At 43.5% G+C, this 19446-nt stretch overlaps 1 non-coding gene across 1 annotated transcript; it reads right to left on the bottom strand.

Annotated features, from left to right (window-relative positions):
- Positions 1 to 18159: 18159 nt before the first annotated feature.
- On the bottom strand, positions 18160 to 18231 carry trnae-cuc. The gene has a single exon. It is a non-coding gene; the product is annotated as a tRNA-Glu (tRNA).
- Between the last annotated feature and the right edge of the window lie 1215 nt (positions 18232 to 19446).

The raw sequence follows: 19446 nt of genomic DNA, 5'->3' as shown, positions 1-19446 counted from the left end.
CTTGACAGTCATACTTTGAATGATGTGGTTCAACGCACTATGCCTGCTGCCAAGTCAATGCCTGCACATGTGTGTGTGCGTGCGTGTAGCTCAGGAGCAACGTTTTGTCGGTTAAGGCAGTCTAATTTCTGTCAAATTTCGTATTTCTTAAACGAATATAAATGATAAACTAATATAAATTGATGTTCACAAAAAACATCTCAATATTATGGCTGTGTGTTAACTAAATGTAAATTAATTAATAATGAGCAATGAAAAATTATGTTATGTAATAATAGGTTATGTAATTATAGGGATTGATAGCTAAAAGGCCTGTTGGAGTGTGTGTGTGTGTGTGTGTGTGTGTGTGTGTGTGTGTGTGTGTGTGTGTGTGTGTGTGTGTGTGTGTGTGTGTGTGTGTGTGTGTGTGTGTGTGTGTGTGTGTGTGTGTGTGTGTGTGTGTGTGTGTGTGTGTGTGTGTGTGCATACAGTTAGAACATAGCCTATGTGTTGGTGTGTGTGTGTGTGTGTGTGCATACAGTTAGAAAATAGCCTATGTGTGTGTGTGTGTGTGTGTGTGTGTGTGTGTGTGTGTGTGTGTGTGTGTGTGTGTGTGTGTGTGTGTGTGTGTGTGTGTGTGTGTGTGTGTGTGTGTGTGTGTGTGTGTGTGTGTGTGTGTGTGTGTGTGTGTGTGTGTGTGTGTGTGCATACAGTTAGAACATAGCCTATGTGTTGGTGTGTGTATGTGTGTGATATGCATATGCTCGAATACTCTCAGTCTCTCAATGTCATTATAACATAAACTGTGATAAGGTAGCAATGTGTAGTGGGAGTCGCAAGACTTCGGTGTGTGTATGTATGACTTCCGTGTGTGTATGTATGACTTCAGTGTGTGTATGTATGACTTCAGTGTGTGTATGTATGACTTCAGTGTGTGTATGTATGACTTCAGTGTGTGTATGTATGACTTCAGTGTGTGTATGTATGACTTCAGTGTGTGTATGTATGACTACGGTGTGTGTATGTATGACTATTTAGATTTTGTGTCATTTGCCTATACACAATACCCAATAATGTCGAAGTGGAATTCTGAAAAGATTAAATGTTTTGAGCCAATAAGTATTCAACCCCTTTGCTTTGGCAAGCCTACATAAGTTCAGGAGTAAAAATGTGCTTAAATGGATAGAACCTCTACAGGATCTATGACCCCCCCCCCCACCACACACACACACACACACACACACACACACACACACACACACACACACACACACACACACACACACACACACACACACACACACACACACACACACACACACACACACACACACACACACACACACACACACACACACACACACACACACACACACACACACACACACACACACACACACACACACACACACACACACACACACACACACACACACACACACACACACACACACGCTCACACACACACTCTTGTGTGTGGTAATAGTGGTTAGCATGATTTTTGAATGACTACCTAATATTTGTACCCCTCACATACAATTATCTGTAAGGTCTCTCAGTCAAGCAGTGAATTTCAAACACATATTCAATCAGCGAGATTTGTCAATGCCTGGCAGAGAAGGACACCCATTGGTCGATGGGTAAAAAACAAAACACAAAAGAATAATGTGCAAATATTGTACAATCCAGATGTGCAAAGCGCTTAGAGGCTTACCCAGAAAGACTCACAGCTGTAATCGATGCCAATGGTGAGATATTTCTGTATTTCATTTTCAATACATTTATAAACATTTATAAAAACATGTTTTCACTTTGTCATTATGGGGTATTGTGTATAAATGTGTGAGCACATTTATGTTCTTCTATCCATTTTGAATTCAGGCTGTAACACAACTAAATGTGGAATAAGTCAAGGGGTATGAATACTCTGAAGGTAGTGTATGTGTGTGTGTGTGTGTGCATGTGCTTGCGTGTGTGTGTGTGTTACTCTGGTCCTGTCTATTGTGCCATCAGGCCTTGTGGCCAAACAGGATACTCTTGGCCGTCGTTGTGGCTACAGTGAGGGGTGACCAGTCTTTGTGGATCAGCGAAAATAACAAGACACCACCCTCTGTATCTCACAGGGCTTCCTACGCCTCTCCCCAGGGGCCCTCTCCCCAGGGGCCCTGTTCACCCGTAGGCCTGGTTCTGGTGAGGGCTGACTTCGTCCTGCCTGCCTGGCCTGCTGCCTGAGCACACTCAAAACAATGTAGGGTTTGTTTGGTTGACCCGACTGCTGGCTTGCAGGCCTTGGGTCACTTAGTTGGGTTGTTTTCTTTACAAACTGCTGGGTTATTGATGCTGGGTGCTGGGTTATTGGTGATGGGTTATTAAAATATGACCCAGCAGGTCTGATCAGAAGACTGGAGGCATAGTTTAGTAGGCATGTGTCTTTTAAGTAGTTATTTCTAGCCACCGATTAGAGTAAATGTAGTTCCTGTTCATCTGTTCTGTTGTATAGTTTTCATATGTTAAGGTTAAGGTTCAATGAGGTTTCTAGAACTGTATAAGTTCCCCAAAAACCTATGTAAATCCCATTGTTGGGATACGATAAGGAGGTATACCTTATTATGCAATAAGGGGGTATACCTTATTATAATATGTAAAAAAAAATATCTTAAATGTGCAATATGCAGAAATCACTACGCAATTTTCTGGTTGTTAAAATTCTAATAGTTTCAGTTTGTGACAAAACAAGCAATGTATAATGTAGAAAATCATTGTACCATCTGAACCGCTGTGAAATATCTCAAAGGTAAAATATGCAAAAACAACATTTAACCTGTTTGGGTAATCCCAATAACCCAACTTGTTAGGTTATTCACACAACCCAAATAACCCAGCGTGCGTTCTGTTCAATATTTACCCAGCGCTGCGTTAGCAAATAACCCAAATTGGGTTGTTTTTAACTTAGTATTTTTTAGAGTGCAGAATGTTTCCACATCTAGACAGCCATACCTGATTGATATACACTGCTACAGCAGGTATAACTTTTCTCTAAAATATCCAACTTTCTCCCTCTCTACCTCTTTCTCTCTGTCTCCCTTCTCCTATCTGTTTGTGTAGATGACAGGGTGTGCCTAGCGCAGCCAGCCCACTTCAGTCCAGTCGAGCCCGGCCAGCCCAGGGCAGGGCAGCCCATTACAATATTGATTCTCCTGTTCTTGGCCCCTGGAGAGTCAAGGCAAATAGCCCAGTATTGCTGCATTGGAAAGGAACAGGGCATCATCAATGTGTAACTGGCGGGCTGATAAAGCAGCTAATAACTAAGTCTGCAGCTATTAACCCACTGAGCCTCGCTACGTGGGGAAACACTCTGTGACGCGTATCCCCAATGTGTCATCAACTTGCCTGGGGTATATACAGTAGGAGGGGATCTATACGGGAATCTATAGGGAAGCGGGACAAGGTGTTTGTGGCAACTTTAGCTGATGTGTAGGTTTGACACTGTGCATTACACGATCGGTTCTGACTGACACTTCATTGATTACTTTGTATGGAAATCAACATATTGGTTTGAGTATACTTGGATGTCTCTTGTGCATGAGTGTGTACAATAGGTGTAGCTGTCTGAGTTGTGTACTTGTACATGCCTTGGCCGTAATATCTCTGACAGAATGTGACGGGGGCCAGATCTCACAGAGGCTGGATCTGAGACGGGGGCCAGATCTCACAGAGGCTGGATCTGAGACGGAGGCCAGTACTCACAGAGGCTGGATCTGAGACGGAGGCCAGATCTCACAGAGGCTGGATCTGAGACGGAGGCCAGATCTCACAGAGGCTGGATCTGAGATGGAGGCCAGATCTCTATGTATGTCTACTGCAGTGTGTGTCTATGAATTAGGTGTTGGGTGAAGGACCAGATAGAGATGTTGGTGTGTGTGGGGGGATAGACGAAGCTGGAGGGGACTGTTATGTGGGAGGTGTATTTTGTGTGTGTGTGTGTCATAGGCAGCCTGGCTGTGTGGAGAAGAAACTGCTTTCCGTATCCATAAGTATCCAGATATCCATGTCCTTTGAAATGTTTGAATCATTCTCAACTATAATGTGATTTGTGGATTCAAATAAAGTGTTTTATATATGTGTGTGTGTGTGTGTGTGTGTGTGTGTGTGTGTGTGTGTGTGTGTGTGTGTGTGTGTGTGTGTGTGTGTGTGTGTGTGTGTGTGTGTGTGTGTGTGTGTGTGTGTGTGTGTGTGTGTGTGTGTGTGTGTGTGTGTGTGTGTGTGTGTGTGTGCATGCGCACGCTTGTGTGAATGTGTGTGTGTGTGTGCGTGTGTGTGTGTGTCTCCATCCAGTCTCGAATGAGTCCGGACTCCAGGAAAGCCTGTCCCCGTCTGGGCTGGGGCAAAGACCTTGTCACTGGGGGGGTCAGTGGCACACTGCAGCCCTTCTTCCTCTGGATAGACCCCCGGCGGATCACCCTGGCTCCAGGAAGAACACTTCAAATGAGGGAGCAGGAAGAGCTGGGCCAGGGAACTCTGTAACAGAGGACCTGGAGCAGAGGCCATGCATAAGAGCACTGACCTTTCCCTGCAGGACTGGAATTAATGCATGTTGCCCAATGTCTGTGATGCAACCATGGTTTGGTTGCCCTGCCTAGTCAAATTTGAGCATTCTGAACTTTATTGAACTCATCTGTTTTTTGCTGAGCATATTTACCTTTTTTTGATGGGCCTCATTGATTTGAGTGTTTGTGTGAGGGTGTGTGACCAACGGTAATCAATGTCAGGCTACAGTTAACTCACACCACTCATTCTCTGGGCTTGTCTTAACACAGGGCTATCTATTCAAATCAATTGGCCAATGATGACTGGAGTGGACAGGTACTTGTGTCTGCCAACATATATAAAAAATAATATTTTGAGTGGGCCTTTAATCAATGCTAATGCAGACACCTAGCTAGGTTGTATCTATGTGTCCTATATGGTTCTCTCTCTCTCTCTCTCTCTCTCTCTCTCTCTCTCTCTCTCTCTCTCTCTCTCTCTCTCTCTCTCTCTCTCTCTCTCTCTCTCTCTCTCTCTCTCTCTCTCTCTCTCTCTCTCTCTCTCTCTCTCTCTCTCTCTCTCTCTCTCTCTCTCTCTCTCTCTCTCTCTCACTCTGCCTCACATTTTTTTTTAAATTCTCTCCTACCCCTATTCTAATACATTGGAGTTCTGTTGGACAAATAAAACATAAAATCGTTCACTATGATGCGTGTGTGTGTGTATGAGTGAGCATGAGCGGGTGTGTGTTATTTTTAGGTATCTGTGTTGTGTTTGTGGATTAACTTTGTTTGTTCAATTTGGGCTAGGGAGTCGGGAGGGAGAGACATAGGTCTGTGCATACTCTGTTATCCCGGAGTGTGTCTTTGACTAAATAATTAACTTAGTCCTCCAGCTGTAGCTTCTCATGTGTGATAAATTGTGCTGAATAGGAGTTTAGTCACACCATTATAAGAGCTATGTAAACACACTTCAAACACCGGATAATTAATTACAATACTACACTGCTGAATTCTAGAGGAGTCCTTTTCCCCGTTGGAATAACCTCCCTTGTTTTAAAGCTTTTTATACAGCACAATAATTAATTTTCTAATGCTGTCTTTGGTGTGAGTAATAGTTGAAATACCACTTAAGCTTTGATTGCCTGTTTATGATACAATACCATGATGTGCCTCATGATCACTTTCACCGCACACTGCTGGGCCAACCCACCATTCACATGGTGGCCAATTGTATTAATCTAGCTGCTGATTGACAGCTCATCACAGCCACTCCATAAACCTATGTATCGAGGGGAGTTGCCCTGCCTTCTGCGTATGTGTGTGGTTTATCAAAGGTGTATTTTTAGTGGTTGAGGCACAGGGATCCCAGGCAGACCCCAGGACCTCTCCCAGTGATAAGCAATGGCCAAAGTCCGCTAGCCCGGGCCTGGAGAGTGAACAGCACACACACACACACACACACACACACACACACACACACACACACACACACACACACACACACACACACACACACACACACACACACACACACACACACACACACACACACACACACACACACACACACACACACACACACACACACACACACACACACACACACACACACAGAGAGAGAGAGAGATAAGATGCTGATAGTGTAGGCCTCAGTGGCGACACTGCGTGGTAGGCAGCGGGGACAGAAGTGTGTGTGTGTTTTGGGTGTAGAGAGAGGTAAAGTATGGGTAAGAGTGTGATGGGGTTAGGTGGAGGTGAGGTTGATGTAGGCACAACAATCGATTCACGACAATGAGACGGTGGGTTCATGTAGGGTTCAGATACCAGGTTAAAGACAGAGAGATGAGCAAGAGAAGGAGAGAGTGGTAGAGATACACATAGAGAGGTTGTGTAGTTTTATGGTTGTCACTGTTGTTTTTGTTGAACATATTTTGGCAATGCAAGCCCTCTCACCTTTCATGACACTTTATTAAAGTTTATTGAATGAAAAACGGCTCACCCCTGTCACTTATAGTGCTGTTCCTCCTAATGTCGAAACAGTGAAAAAGACAACAACAACAGAACAAGGAAGTGAGAGGAGAGAAGTGTTTCAATCCGGAGATAGATAGGAAGTACGTCACGATAAGAGAGGGAATATTCCTGTTGTGAAAGGATGAGCGTATACAGGACAGAGAGAGAGACGGAGAGAGAGACGGAGAGAGAGACGGAGAGAGAGACGGAGAGAGAGACGGAGAGAGAGACGGAGAGAGAGACGGAGAGAGAGACGGAGAGAGAGACGGAGAGAGAGACGGAGAGAGCAAGTGAGAGATAGACATTGAGTGATAGAAAGCAATAGAGAGCGATAGAGAAGGTGAGGAACAGAGACAGAGTAGGAGAGAAGAGATGGAAGCCACAGGAGGAGCAGTGGAAACAATAGGGCTCCATACTGCTCTTTCTTATCTGTCTGGGGCCTTATCCAGAGGGCTGGCTCTGTTAGTGTAACCTCCCTCCATCCCCCTCTCCTTGCGGGCCACTGGACACCCTTATCAGGCCAGGGCTGACGTCAGGCAGGGGCTAGGGAGCAAGGGGGATGGGGGGGGACAGGGGGAGCAGGGGAGACAGGGGGGGCCGGAGACGGACCCTGATAGTGGGAGAGAGACAGCCTCCTCTGGGCTGTGGGAACCAGGAGGCTGGGCCCTCCCCGACCCACTGACCCTGCACGTCCACCACATACAACACACACACCAGTACCAGAGTATGGGCTGGCCCAATGTATGTCTGTCAGTAGAGCCAGTACCAGGGTATGGGCTGGTCCAGTGTGTCTGTCAATAGAGCCAGTACCAGAGTATGGGCAGGTCCAGTGTGTCTGTCAATAGAGCCAGTACCAGGGAATGGGTTGGTCCAGTGTGTCTGTCAATAGAGCCAGTACCAGGGAATGGGTTGGTCCAGTGTGTCTGTCAATAGAGCCAGTACCAGAGTATGGGCTGGTCCAGTGTGTCTGTCAATAGAGCCAGTACCAGGGTATGGGCTGGTCCAGTGTGTGTCTGTCAATAGAGCCAGTACCAGGGAATGGGTTGGTCCAGTGTGTCTGTCAATAGAGCCAGTACCAGGGAATGGGTCTGTCAATAGAGCCAGTACCAGGGAATGGGCTGGTCCAGTGTGTCTGTCAATAGCCAGTAGCCAGTACTGTCAGAGCCAGTATGGGCTGGTCCAGTGTGTCTGTCAATAGAGCCAGTACCAGGGTATGGGCTGGTCCAGTGTGTGTCTGTCAATAGAGCCAGTACCAGGGAATGGGTTGGTCCAGTGTGTCTGTCAATAGAGCCAGTACCAGGGAATGGGCTGGTCCAGTGTGTCTGTCAATAGAGCCAGTACCAGGGTATGGGCTGGTCCAGTGTGTCTGTCAATAGAGCCAGTACCAGGGTATGGGCTGGTCCACGTACAAAAATATACAAGCTCCCTGCATAGCAAAATCCTTTGAACATGTCACTTCGAGTTCTATGCTCTCCGTCTGAACCTCTCAACACACACTCTCTGCAGTGTTATCAAAAATCACACACACACGAAAACAAAAAGCAATGATGAATATTTTTATTACATAACTAGCAATGTCTTAACTATTAAACACGTCATCATTTAGAGTGATAAAAAAGAAAGGGTACTTATTCTGTCAGGGCTCAGCTCATATGCATCTCTGTAAAAGCCTGTGTGGCCGTGGAGGTGCAGTTCTGCCTGTGCAGTTCTAGGGCTAGCTATCTTCACCGTGCACAGACTGTCACACCCTGACAGCACAGACATACTGTCACATACCTGTCCTTGTGCTTGTCTCCACCCCCCTCCAGGTGTCGCCCATCTTCCCCATTATCCCCTGGGTATTTATACCTGTGTTTTCTGTCTGTCTGTGCCAGTTCGTCTTGTTGCCAAGTCAACCAGAGGTTTTCTCCTGGCCCTGCTTTTTCCCGTCTCTCTTTTTCTCGTCCACCTGGTTCTCACACCGTCCTGTCCTGACTCTGAGCCCGCCTGCCTGACCATTCTGCCTGCCCCTGCCCTCGAGCCTGCCTGCCGCCCTGTACCGTTTTGGACTCTGACTTCGTTATGAACTCTTGCCTGTCCCCGACCTGTCTTTTGCCTACCCCTTGGGCTATAATAAATATCAGAGCTCAAGCCAACTGCCTCCCGTGTCTGCATCTGGGTCTCGCCTTGTGTCGTTATACACACATAAATTATACTGGGATATAAATCGCTGGAGACTGCTGGGTTAAGGAGGTACTTAGCCCTGAGCTGGGGTATGGCTATTGTCATGTTAGAAATGTTGAAGAATGGAGAGAGACTGTGTGTGTGTTTGTTGGGAGGGGGGTTAACAGGTGCAAGTTGCAAAGAGAGACGGGTAGTGGGAGGTTAAGGTGAAAGTGGCAAAATCTCACGTCATTACTTGCAGGTGCAATCCTCCCCAAATACACACTTTCACACAAGGAGGTGCTTGCAATTAACAACTTATGCACTGTCCTTAATCTTTTCAGTGCCTATCTCACAAGTCCTAATCAACTGAACACTGAAACAGTCTTCTACAAAGCCTCACAGTATTTTCTGTCTCCCATCATTACACTCCTTTCTCCTCAGTGAAAGGAGTGAGAACATCAATCTCTCAGTCTCTCCATATGTTCAGGCCCAGCTCCGTCCGGGTCTTTGGGTCCGGGAGATGTTTTCGGAGATGGATCTGTCGGATGAGCGAACGGAGACAATGTTATCTGTGTGTTGTCCTCGATAAGGGGAAAGATTTGTAACGGTTGCCCTGGTACTGTATCAGTCCCTCTGACCTTTTCAGACAAACAGGGAGGAGGAAGAGAAGTGTGGCCTTGAACAGCTAGCCGGAGAGAGGGAGAGAATATACAGAGGGGGAGGCAGAAGGAGGGAGGGAAGGTCAAAATACAGAGTAAAAGAGAGGAAAGGCAGCAATTGATAAAGAAACAGAAAGGGGGTGGAGGTGGAAAGAGGTAACAGGGAGGTAGAGAAAGAGAGGGGGAGAGAGGGAAGGAGTTGTGTCTCAGAGCTGCTCATTTCCTCTTCTCCACCTCCACCTTGTTCTCTCTCACTCTCTTTGTCAGCGGCCTCCGCGGCCTTGGGTGTAAATAATTGTAGAAGAAGTGAGAGAAAGAGAGGAGGGAACCATAGGAGAGGAAGCAAGGGAGGAGAGAAGAGGTGAACTGGAGGAGCAGAATAGCCTCCTTTTCTTCTCTTGTTCTGTTTCTGACATTTTTCTAGGCGTTGGGCCTCAATTTCTACTGTATCTGTTGCGATGACTAGCAACAGACATCTAAAGGATCCGTTTAGATTTGACAGGGCTTACATGGTATTGTATTTACACGTGCATTGCTTTTGTCTCCTTTTGCCCAAAATCCTCAAGTCGATGTTAATAAACTCTACTTGGTATCCGTGGCATACGTGTGCATTACAAGAATAAAGATTAGTCACCTCTGAATCCACCACCCTCTAAGACCCTCTTTCTGCCTGTTGAAGTGCCCCCTCAATGCACTCTGTGTGATAGGATAAGCAGGGGCCTCATTAGGCTTTTTAATTGGTCGGTTTATTTAGAATGGGCTGTCTGTGGTCAGATCCCGGACCCGCCTGGCCTCACGCCAATCTAAAGTAAACTGACATTACGCAGGCCAACTAACAGATCACAGAGTACAACATCCAAACATCATAACCACTATAACAAAGGTGTGTGTGCGAGTGTGTGTGGTGCATGGTGTCTCTCTGAAATGTATAGTGGATTATGTAACATTGTCAAAGACATTCCTCTCTGAATGTGACTTCTGGGCTACGAGGTGACTTGCAATATGTAATGTGTGTGTGTGTGTGTGTGTGTGTTTTAGCGGTCCGTGTGTGCCTGTGGGGCTGTGGCGTCTATAGCTTGCGGGGGATCCATCATAGCTTATCATTGTAAGTAAACATGACAGGCTGGACAAAACATCTTGTAAGCCAGCAGACCTGCTATCTACCCACAAAGCATATCTGTGATGATGGAGTGATGTGGCGCTAGGATTGACTAGCCAGAGTCTGAGTGTGTGAGTGGGGGGTACACACAAACACACACACAAACACAGACACACAAACACAAGGAGTTGACAGACATACGCACGTATACACACATGTAGACACTCAAACAAACAGTAAGTACACACTTATGTTACCTGTAAATCCTGACCTACTACTTTTACATTACATGGAAAGATTAATTATTCTACTGCAGTAAATTCAAAACCCAGTGATAATTCATTTTCTCTGCAGGGATTTATGACTGTGGTTTACTAGCCAGCGGTTGACAAGTCTGTAGTTTTACACCTGAATTCAGATGTACAGGACTTTTTCTCCTGGAAAGTGAACGTGGAACTGGGTCCTTTAAAAAAAATGGGGGATGAGGTTACGCATCATTAGTGACATGCGGAGGTCTGGTAGCTTTAGATCATTCACATTAGCCAGATAGCTGAGGATGTCTGTACGGTTAGGGCCATCAGAGTTTACAGGCTTCATTTGTCACACTGGAAAATATGGTCTTTTCATAACCAGCTACTGAAAAAAAAATCATTGACCTGTAGGCAGCTTAGTCCAGTCAAATATGAAACAAACCGAACAACACCACAGGTGTGTGTACATGCCTATGCGCTTGCGTGCACTGTGGTAAGTATGTGTGTGTGTGTGTATCCTGGGGTCAGAGTCTGTGTGTCATATGCTTGTTACAACACCATTGATAAGCTGGGTAAACAGCATGGCTCTGATTGCTTCACCACCGTCATGTGACCAAGAACACAGAGGGACACGTCGAGACGCCTTGACACACATACAGAAACAATGGGTGTGTGAGAGTGTGTGTGTCTACCTATGGGTGCCTATTTTGTCTCTGTGTTTGGCTGGATATTTTCAAGTGCAGGCGGGGAATTGCCAGTTATCATACAAGACAAATACAAGACATGACTCAGCAAATAATACTAGAAGCGGAACCCAGAGTTAAACACAACAGTCCACAATTCCGCCTCATATTGATGTTTTGTATTTGAGGGGGGTGGGACCATCACAACAGTTCCTACAATATGTCTCACTCACCTGTGGTAGACTTCAAAGAACTACACTCTGGAAGGAATCTGTACAGCGTAGAATTCAATATACATTTAATATATTAATATTGTTTACTTCCTGGGTCAAAGGTCACATGCTGCAATGCTTCAGCAAGTTTGGCAGATTGACGTTTGGGGTCATGTCACATGTCAGGATACAGTAGGCTTGTATCTATATCTGTTATGATGAGGTATCTCTCTATCTATCTCTATCTTTTACCATGCACTCCGTCTATGCCATCCCTCTCTTTACCCGCCTATATTCCCCACCTTGTTCTTCTCTCTCTATACATCTATGTGGGTAGTCTGACTGTCTGGTGGGAGAGTGGGTGGGGGTCATTGACCCCCTGCTGACCCCAGGAGATGCCCCTCTTTATCAGTCAGAGGCACATCAGACAGGACACTCCCAGACCACCGGGGGAAGAAGACCACTATGGTCAATCACAGACTACCTCTCACACTACTCTGACCCACCACAAACCACTGTGGCTCCCTACAGACCACTAAGGCCTCCCACCCACCATGAGGGCTTCCACATGTGTCACTCAGGCCTGTGCTTCCACTATGTTTTATCTGATCTATTCAAGCCATTTATCCCTCCCTCTCTTTCTAGCTCTAATGGCATATTTACTAGCAGTGTGTTCTCTCTTTCTCACTGAGGGTCTACAATACTGTGTATTTGACTTCTTATCTCACTCCATCTCTCTCTATCACATCTCATTACCTCTGAACACACCGCTAGTAAATCTGTCACAGTTGTATGTTTATGTTGATAAGTGGGGCCACACAAACAGTCTTAATAGAAACCCTTGTCATTGGTTCTCCCTGATCCCCTCTTGACTAGGTTAGCGTGTTACCTAGGAGAAGTACAAGAAACAAAGTACACTAATTATACATATCAGTACGCAATTTTTTCATAGATTTATTTCACACAAACATAATTTCACAGCAATTCACAACATACTGATTGTAAGCATATTATGAAATATGCATAGACTAAATCATTTTACTACAATCTTTACTGGCAATGAGGTTATGAGTATGAATGATTATGGTAACATTGTGACCCCAGTCCTCTTTGTGACATTTCTTTTTGGTCTGTTTAGGTTTTTTTGGCCTCTTGTTGCCACAATGTACTTGAAGTTATCAGTGGCTGTAGTCTAAGCTCTGTGAGTGTGACGTCTGAGGAAAATTATTTTAAAGATTTTCAAGGTTAACATTTCTGTCTGTCTTCCCTGGGCCAGACCTTGGTGTCTATAACATAATGCTTTGCATAAAGGTCATTTTCAGAATTGAGACTTAGATGTCAGGGGTAGTTTTCCACGGTCTCAAAACCATGTACAGCAGCACAGAAGCTTTGAAGTCTTCCTCTCTTCCCATCCTCTCCATCATTTATCTCTCTCTGTCTATCCTTTATTGAAGAAATGTGATGGTTTCATAATAAAATCCCCAAAGAACATAATGTGCCTTTATATTATCACATGCCTCTATCAATCAACTATCATTCCAGATGATAAAAGAACATTGTTTTCAGTTCTAAAAAGATGCTACGTTTGCCCTTTTGTCCCCCTGTCTCCCCTTACTCAACTCCACTCCTCTCCTGCAACATAAATTCCTGTGTGTGTATGTATGGCTTTGATCTCATACTGTATTCCCTTCGAAGCAATAATCCTAAAACGCTAGCTCTGTAATGGTACCAAGCTGTTTGTGAGCCCTGGTGGGATGGTACCGTAAAATTCAAATATCAGAGCCCACAACAGGACCAGCTGTATGTATACTGTTCTTATGACCCGTGTGTGGACATGTGTAGACTAGGGAGGCAGAGAGAGATTATAGGGGAGATGGGCTTAGACTATTGAACGGAATACAGATGTAGGATCTTAATTTGATCACTCTTTTGTTGATGAGAATTTTCTGCTCAGCAGGAAATTAAAAATTGTAGTGTATTCAAGGTTTAAAAAGGCTTGTAAGTATGTAATTTCCACTTAAAAATGTTAGACTTGATTTGCCCTAAGCTAAAATGTATCATATCCATTAAATATAGTCCACATAATGATTAAAATTTCCTGTTGTTGCAGGATTCTTTCATGCTTTAGCAAATTGGGTCAAATTAAGATCCCACATCTGTACTGTAGGGGCCACATCTTGAAGGCATTACTCAGCAAAGAGTCAAAAGTTTACAGGAGCTCATCCTTGTCTTTTTAGTACTGTTTGCTTACAATGCAGTTGGGCTATGTTCTGGTCTGGCTTTCGCTCTCTCTTTCTCCCTACTTCCCATCTTTATCTCCATGCAGACAAACTATGGTTCAATTGCCCCTAAGGTGCTCACATGTTTGGAGCCATGAGACAAACAGCAAGAGAGAGCATTTCAAGAGTTAATTAATTAATTAAATCTTGACAAGGTGGCAGGGAGAGAGGTTTTGGTGGTGTGGTGTGTGTGGGTGGCGGGTGGCGGGGGTGGGGTTATTGTAGGGTGTGGACAGGCAAGGGAGGTAGGGGTGCATGGTATGATTTTTGAAGAGAAAGTCCCAGAGCCCTAGGGTCTTGCCAACACAAACCGTGCTCCCTACCACGATCCCCCACAATCCTCCGCTGCAGTCAGGGGGCTGGCCGTCTGAGCGGCAAGGGGAAGGGACACACCGGCGCCATGGCGATTCCTTAGACAGCTTATCTCCCCCAACCCCCCTCTGTGATAGTGCTGTCAAAATAACTGCCAAGATACATAGCAGTCAGGAACTGGTTAAAACCTGCATGGCCAGCCGACTGTCTGTCTCCGTCTCTCTCCAGAATCTGAGGGCTCTGAGACCCAAGTTCCACAAACACAGGGAATCTCTGTCTCAAGGCTACTCTCTCACTGACTGTGGCCTAGGTCTCTCTCTCTCTCTCTCTCTCTCTCTCTCTCTCTCTCTCTCTCTCTCTCTCTCTCTCTCTCTCTCTCTCTCTCGCTCTCTCTCTCTCTCTCTCTAATGAAGACACTGCTGCTGTGGCAATGATTTCAAACTCACGAGATTGAAGTGATTTAGGAGTTTGTCATTGTTTGACTTTTTAACTAATTTCATAAAATTCTAATCTCTCCGCCCCATTTTGCCATGGGGCGGAGAGAAAAATGTCAAGTTGTACAGCTTTTTTCCTGCACTTCTACAAATCTTGCAAAAGGGTGGAGAGAAATATTTGAAGTTTTTTAAATTACTGACCCAATGCTGTTAACTGCTAGGCTACTAGCTGCTCAATACTGGTCGTAGCGCTGGTAAATTGACACCGCTCTGATATCCAATAGTCTTTACTGTGTATGTGTATGTAATAACACTTAAGATTTTCTAGGACAACAATGTAATAAATAATACACTAAAAAACAAAATACTGCAAAGTTTCCTAAGGACTAGAAGCAAGGCAGCCCTCTTTGTCGGCCCCATTTTATCTTGCTGAGAGTGACTAACAAATTCAGTGGACCCCACAAAGTTTGGTAATTCGATCATGATACAAGTTTAGATAGCTGGCTAGACTAACTTACCAATCTAAAGAAATGTAGCTGACATGGGCTAATTGTGTGACTGGCAGTGACTGACGTAACAAGATAAAAACTGCTGATGCACAAACACATTTTGAAATCACACCTTTTGTATTGTACTATTGTAACTCCCAACAGTAAGTTGAGACACCAACTAAGTTCCCCAAAAAATGACAATATACATTTACCAATCAAAAGTTTGGACCCACCTACTCATTCAAAGGTTTTTCTTTATTTGTAGTATTTTCTACATAGTAGATTACAGTTTTTCTCAATTGCTAAAACACAATTTCTGAAACCTTGCTCCATTTCCTGAAAACATTAAACACAAAACCTCATCTTCAAGCACTATTTACATAACCTCTGACTGACAGTTTTACCTGTGTTCAAAACCAAACACTGCTCTCAAATCATAAACAAAGTGATCAAAATGATATACACTCTCAAGCAGTCAGTAAACACTACACTGAAAAATAGAAAACACATTGTTCAAAACATACAATTCTCAGGGAGATTTTTTTATCAAAAAGAATATTCACATTTTTCCCTCATTATCCTTTGATGAACGAAAACATGTTCTATCATAGTAGCTCAAAATTGATCAGAAATTACTACTCTGCTTTGCTCTTTGCAATTTTATTTTTTGTTCTTCCTCCTCCTTGTACCCCTATTCTTTACAGTACTGTACCCTGCATCTCACAAACTTGTCCTTTGTCTCTGTGATACTGTAATTCTTGTTCTTTGTTGATATGAACCTGCAACCAGTCAAAATCTATTGAGCAGTCAGTACTGTTAATAAATGGAAAGCACAATGTTCAGGGCCATACAATTAATCCATTGTACAGTATACAGCCTACAATGCACTGTACTACAGTATCCATTCTCAGACTTTCTCCTTCCCACCTTCAACAACCTGTTTGCTCTCTGAACTGGCTTATATTGGTTTTGTTGCATCATTTGAAACAGGTTAAATCAATTTTGAGTGGTTGTGTTCAATCAATGACATATGTTCTCTATTTGTATTTGATTGTGCCACTTGTGTTTACCAGTATGGATGACATGTGCATTAGAGTGCAGAATGTGTTTTGAGAATGAGAATGTGTTTAGAGTTTTGCTAAAAAGTCTAAGTGAGATCTGCAAATTGTGTTTTATCATGTGAAATTGTTTAAGGTATTGACAACAGACTGCATAATTAGCTAAATGAGTCCAGGCAACTGAGAACTTTGTTCAGCCAATGGGTTTTAGTGTTTTAGCAATTGAGAAAAACTGTAATAGTTAAGACATCACAACTACGAAATAACACATATGGAATCATGTAGTAACCAAAAAAGTGTTAAACAAATCAAATCCACCCTTTGCCTTGATGACAGCTTTGTACACTGTTGAAATTCTCTCAACCAGCTTCATGAGGTAGTCACCTGGAATACATTTCAATTAACAGGTGTGCCTTGTTAAAAGTTAATGCATTTGAGCCAGTCAGTGGTGTTGTGAAAAGGTAGGGGTGGTATACAGAAGATAGACCAAGCCCATATTATGGTAAGAGCAACTCAAATAAGCAAAGAGATACAACAGTCCATCATTACTTTAGGACATGAAGGTCAGTCAAATGTCAAGAACTTTGAAAGTTTCATCAAGTGTTGTCGGCAAAAATCATCAAGCGCTACGATGAAACTCTAGGAAGACCCAGAGTTACCTCTGCTGCAGAGGATAAGTTCATTAGAGTTACCAGCCTCAGAAATTGCAGCCCAAATAAATGCTTCACAGGTAACAGACAAATCTCAACATCTACTGTTCAGAGGAGACTGCGTGAATCAGGCCTTCATGGTCGAATTGCTGTCAAGAAACCACTACTAAAGGACACCAATAAGAATAAGAGACTTGCATGGGCCAAGAAACACAAGCAATGGACATGAGACCGGTGTAAATCTATCCTTTGGTCTGATGAGTCCAAATGTGAGATTTTTGGTTCCAACTGCAATGTCTTTGTGAGACGCAGAGAACTGTAGGTGAACGGATGATCTACACATGTGTGGTTCCCACTGTGAAGCATGGAGGAGGAGGTGTAATGGTGTGGGGGTGCTTTGCTTGTGACACTATCAGTGATTTACTTAGAATTCAAGGAACACTTAACCAGCATGGCTACCACAGCATTCTGCAGCAATACGCCATCCCATCTGGTTTGCTGGCCTCCATAAGCACCTGACCTCAACCGAATTGAGATGGATTGGGATGAGATGAACCGCAGAGTGAAGGAAAAGCAGCCATCAAGTGCTTAGAATATGTGGCAACTCCTTCAAGACTATTGGAAAAACATTCCAGGTGCAGCTTGTTGAGAGAATTCCAAGAGAGTGCAAAGCTGTCATCAAGGCAAAGGATGGCTACTTTGAAGAATCTCAAATATAAAATATATTTTGATGTGTTTAACACTTTTTTGGTTACAACATGAATCCATATGGGTTATTTAATAGTTGTGATGTCTTCACTATTATTCTACACTGTAGAAAATAGTAAACATTAAGGAAAACCCTGGAATGAGTAGGTGTTTCCAAACTTCTGGCTGGTATTTTATATGTATTATTATAAAAAAGAAAATTGGGGTCGGGGGCGATTGATCATTTGGCCTTAAATGGGGACTTGCAGCCTGCTGGCTGCCAGTTGCCCATCCCCGGCCTAGATATTCAAGGTCTATAAAATCAACAATCCAATGTAAAATCATGGCGCTCATTGTCATCAAAAGCTGGGTCATACTTCATATTATATCAACTGTGCAACTTTCTGTTTGTGAATAACAGCAAGGGGACATTCATAATGACTGAATTCATGAGCTCATCAAGCGCCACGCCTTTTGATTTCAGCCGAGAAGCAATTGCTGTGATTAGACCGCCATCTAACGGTGAAATTTGAAAAGGAGACAACAAAAAAATGAACCCAAATCCATCGCTGGGTAAAGGGGATCGTACGCGTTTTTCAATGATCAAGAATGTGTTAGTTATGGTACTAGCACTGTCAAAAGATAAGATGAGAAATTCTACAATAAGCAGCACTACCAAAACGTAGATTCCCTGACCGGGAATCGAACCCGGGCCGCGGCGGTGAGAGCGCCGAATCCTAACCACTAGACCACCAGGGAAGGATACCTACAGCTGAACTTTAGATTATATCAATAGTGGTGTTGATGATTACTATTGTACTACTGTATTGTATCTTTGAACAATACAACTTTTACATTACCCTACAGTTAACCTATAAAACGGGCTGATGGTGACGTAGACATACTTGGTATTCATATCACAAAATCTCCTGATGATTCGTTTTTCAAATTATTTGAGCAAAAAATATTTAGCTTTATCTGGGATGCTAAAGCAGACAAAATAAAACGTGTCTATCTGTATAGTGAATATGAATTGGGTGGGTTGAGATGATTAAATATAAAAGCACTAAACCTCTCTCTAAAAGCTTCATTAATTCAAAAGTTTAATTTGAACCCTAAATGGTTCTCAAGTAGATTACTAAGAAAAGCTCATCCATTGTTTAAAAGTGGCCTTTTTGCCTTTGTGCAGATTGCCACGTCTCATTTTCGATTAATTGAAAATGATACTTTGATACTCTCTTTTTCAAGCAAGCATTGCAGAGCTGGCTACAATTTCAATTTCATCCCCCTGAAAAGATGTTATGGCTGAACTCAAATGTGCAGGTTGATAAAATACCTGTATTTATGGGAAAGATGTTTAAAAAGGGTATTTTGTTCTTAAATTATATTGTAAATTGGCATGGTAGAGTTATGTCCTTCATGGAGTTATCAGAATTGTACGGAAAGGTCTGCTCAATCCAAGAGTACAACCAATTGATTACAGCATTGCCCCCAAAATAGAGGAGGTGGGTGGTAGCGGGAGGAGGTAGGGAACTGGTCAGTCTGCCCAATATAAAAGATCAAAACTGGTAGAGGAATGAAGATAGCATAAATAGGAAAGTATACCAGTTTCATTTGAGGACCAGGAATTTGAGGGAAGAGATTTTTGATGTACCGATTCCATGGTACAGGGTGTATGCGTTGATAAATAAAACACAAGATTCAAGACTTTGTGCTAAAATTATTATATAGAATTCTTGCCACCAACAAAATGTTGAATATTTGGGGTATAAAATCATCGAAGCTCTGAAGATTTTGTTGTGAGGATACAGAATCAATAGACCATTTATTTTGGTATTGCCCACAGGTAGCCTGTTTCTGGTCTCAGGTTCAGGAATGGCTGAAAATGCATAGCATTGATCTAAAATTGACCCTAGGAATAGTACTGTTAGAAGATCTGAAGAGACCGGGTCAGTCAATTACTAATATACTAAT

Source organism: Oncorhynchus gorbuscha, linkage group LG14 (assembly GCF_021184085.1).
Source record: "Oncorhynchus gorbuscha isolate QuinsamMale2020 ecotype Even-year linkage group LG14, OgorEven_v1.0, whole genome shotgun sequence".
NCBI lineage: Eukaryota > Metazoa > Chordata > Actinopteri > Salmoniformes > Salmonidae > Oncorhynchus > Oncorhynchus gorbuscha.
Note: the sequence above shows the minus strand (reverse complement) of the source record. Positions and strands in the feature narration are given on the sequence as shown.